Source organism: Gossypium arboreum, chromosome 8 (assembly GCF_025698485.1).
Source record: "Gossypium arboreum isolate Shixiya-1 chromosome 8, ASM2569848v2, whole genome shotgun sequence".
Lineage (NCBI taxonomy): Eukaryota > Viridiplantae > Streptophyta > Magnoliopsida > Malvales > Malvaceae > Gossypium > Gossypium arboreum.
Window position 1 is genome coordinate 123070466 of NC_069077.1, and position 4135 is coordinate 123074600.

Below are 4135 nucleotides of genomic sequence, written 5' to 3' on the forward strand. Positions count from 1 at the left end.
TAAGAACAAAGTTTACGAGGATTAAGCTCGTCTTCATCATTTTGTATCGAGGTAAGTACATATGTACATAATGTGTTATTGAAGCTTAGTTTGGTATATTTTAATAATATACATGTGTTATTAGCTTATTATTGTTATGTTTAAATGACATGTTTTGCGAGTAAATTACAATGTGAGCAAATACGATGCTATTCGATTAGATATAAAGCCTCGTTGAACCTTCGACATAGCATACGATACAATGGGGTATGTTATGAGAATTATGTGGTCTGAACTCATGAGTTAAGTCTAAGTTCATGAGATAAATGCTATAGGTAACGTGGGTCCGGGTATTGACTTTGTGTATAGACCCGTGAGTGGCTCAATGAGTATACGTTACATGATAGCTATGGGGTCCGGGTCCTGACTTGATAAAAAGGCCCGTGAGTAGTTCAAATGTGAGCATTTCATAGCACGAGGTAGCCCTAATTTCTTATATGGCATTTAGATGCAAATTCCTCGTGTATCTATATGTATTTCGAGAGTTTAACGGGTAACCCAAAGATTTAGTTGGTGAATACTTTGATGAGGTATGTATATCGAACTCATGGTTAGGTCCTGAGTAAAGAACTAGGTGTATTAAGTATACATGAATGAAAAGAAGAGTAAGATAGAGACGTTAAGTGATTTATATCTTTTAAGCATGACATGCTACCGTTGGATGAATATGATTTTCTTATAATTACACTTTATTTGCATGTATGTACTTACTAAGCTCCCACGCTTACCCTCCTTTCTTTTCTTTCCTTATAGTGTCGCCAAGTTAGCATCGGGGATCCAGTGACATCAAAAGCTCCGATCACACATCACTCAAGACCTTGGTAGAGCTAGTTTTATTATTTTGTTTTCTGGCATGTATAGGGACTCGAGTCTTTGTTTAGTGTTTTGTTAGTTGGCCATAATGTGTTGGCTCATATGATAAATATGATACTCATTTTGTATAAAGTCATGGATGATGGTCAATACTCATTTTGATTTATAAATAGAAGATGATATTTTCATGGATGAGTAAATTATGTAAATGAAATGTTGTCCATTGTGGTTTTTTTGGCTATATGATGTGCCATTATGTTAGTATAGAGTGATTTTTGTGTAGGTTACATAAGTAAGGGTGACAAAAAGTCTTGGTAAATAGTCTTATTTTGTCTATACAGGTAGGCACACGGGCGTGTGTCTAGGCCGTGTGTGACATATGGTTCACCACATGGGCTAGTGATATGGCCGTGTGTCTCCAGCAAGTAAGAATTGTAAGTCAATATGCATGGTAGTAAACACACGGGCAGAGACACGACCGTGTGTCTCAGCCGTGTGAAGGGCACGGCTTAGCACACGGGTGTGTGTCTTGGCCGTGTGGCCCTTAAAGATTGCTGACGTTAGAAATAGAATGTCCAAGCTTTTACACAAGGGCTAGGACACGGGCGTGTCATGGCCGTGTGAAAGATACGGGCCAAAGACACGGACATGTTCCAGGCCGTGTAAAAACCCTGTAGGTGTGCATTTAGAATTAATTCCACACGGGTATAGGACATGGGCGTGTCGCTATAATGCTTAGGCCGTGTGAGCCACACGAGCTAATAGCACGACCAAGTTGAAATGTCACATGGGCGTGTTGCCCCTCCCATACGGGCGTGTGCCCCTGTGTTAAGAATTAATTTCAGAGTTCTTTAAAGGACTCAGATTGTTTCCGAATGGATTCCAATGGAAGTTTTGGGCTTAGTAGGCTCTTATTAAAGAGTTTATAAATAAAATTGAAAAAGTTTTAATTTGACCATGTTTTGGTGTTATGAAAATGTCTATATACATAAGTTTAGGTTAGGTAATGCCTCATATTCCGACTGGGCGTGAGGCACGGGTGTGGGGTGTTACACGGAAAGTTTGATGAGGAAAAATATTCACCTGAGTTGAGTGAAGTAGAAATTTTTGAAGATCTTGGTGACTTTATGGAGACCAAGCAACTTATGGACAGACCAAAGAGGAATTTTGAATTCTTGGATTTATACAATAGTTCTTTCAAACTTTTTAAACCTTCTGTAGAGGAACCTCCCATATTGGAGTTAAAGTCTTTGCCGTTGCATTTAATGTACGCATATTTTGGAGACAACAACATTTTGCCAATAATTATCTCTATAGAGTTGACACTTGATCAAGAGACCATGTTGTTAAATGTTCTCTGGTGAGCTAAGAAGGCATTAGGATGGACATTTGCTAACATGAAGAGAATCAGACCTACTGTTTACATGCATAAAATTTTGCTAGAAGATTGACATAGCACTTCTATTGAACAGCAGAGAAGGTTGACCCCCATCATGAAAGAGCTTGTCAAAAAGGAGAATATCAGATGGCTTGATGTTGGGATTATATACCCTATTTTCGATAGCTCATGGGTGAGTCATGTACTATATGTACCCAAGAAAAGAGGTGTCATAGTGGTTAGCAATGATAACAACAAGCTCATACCAACTCGTACAGTTACGAGATGGAGAGTATGAATGAACTATCGTAAGCTTAACAAGGCAACTGAGAATGACCATTTTCCCTTACCTTTCATCAATCAAATGTTGGATAGATTAGCTGTGAAAGCCTTCTACTATTTCTTGGATGGTTATTTAGGGTATAACCAGATCATAATAGATCCCAATGACCAAGAGAAGACCACTTTCACCTGTCCATATGGAAATTTTGCGTCTAGACGAATGCCATTCGGGTTTTGTAATGCCTCGGTCATTGTATGATGGCAAATTTTCTCTGACATGGTTGAAAACTTTCTTGAAGTCTTTATGGACGATTTTTCTGTGCTTGGCAATACCTTTAAAGGATGCTTAAAAAATTTGGAACTAGTTCTTTGTCCTTGTGAAAAAAACAAATCTAGTCTTAAGCAAAAATCAATGTGATAGATAAATTGCCACCTCCCACCAATGTAAAAGGTATCCGGAGTTTCTTAGGCCATTTCGGGTTTTATAGAGGATTTATTATGGATTTCTCGAAAATATCTAAATCCATGTGTGCATTGCTAGAGCACAATAGACCCTTCACTCTTAATGAAACTTGTTTGTGAGCTTTCAAAGAATTAAAGAAGCGACTGGTAATAGCACCAATTGTAATAGCTCTGGACTGGACACGACCATTTGAAGTTATGTGTTACACCATCGATTTTGCTGTAGGTGCAGTGTTGGGGCAAAAGAAGGTCATGGCATTCCATGCTATATACTACGCAAGTAGGACCCTGACTAACGCGTAGCTTAGTTACACTACCATTGAAAAATAGTTATTGGCTATGGTATTTGCATTTGATAAATTCAGATCGTATCTAGTTGGTACCAAGGTCACAGTCTACACGGGCCACTTTGCTATCAAGTATTTAGTGGCCAAGAAAGATGCCAAGCCAATGTTGATCCGGTGGATACTATTGCTCCAGGAATTAGATTGAGAAATCAGATATAAAAAAGGGATTGAGAATCAAGTGGCTGATCACTTGTCCCGGTTAGAAGCTAAACTTGAAGATGGCAATGTTCAACTTATTAAGGAAGATTTTCCAAACGAGCAAATGTTGGTTGCCACGACATTACCTTAGTATGCCGATATTGTGAATTTCCTAGTGAGTGGGTTGATGCCCCCTAATTTCAACAGCCAAAGAAGACGAAAATTTCTTCATGATGCTAGACATTACTATTGGGATGAGCCTTTCCTATTCAAGCATTGTGCTGACCAGATTATTCAAAAATATGTTCCTGATGATAAGATTCATACCATCTTGTAACATTGTCACACCACTCCTTATAGGGACATTTTGGAGGAATGAGAACTACTGCCAAGATTCTCCAATCTATTTCTTATTTGTCGAGTCTATTCAAAGATGATCATGCATTCTATAAGAACGAAAAATGTAACAGCCCAGTTTTCACCCTATTCAGAACGGTAGTTTCGGGACCACGAATCTAAGTTAGAAAAATATTTTTGGTGTTTATAATGTGTGAATTTGTGTGTGCTGAATTTTGGTTTTAAAATTTTATCCTTTGGGTGCCCGATTGAAAAAAAAAGGCTTAATCGCATAAAGTGAAAATTTAATGGTTTAATGTGTAAGGGCTGAAATGTGTTT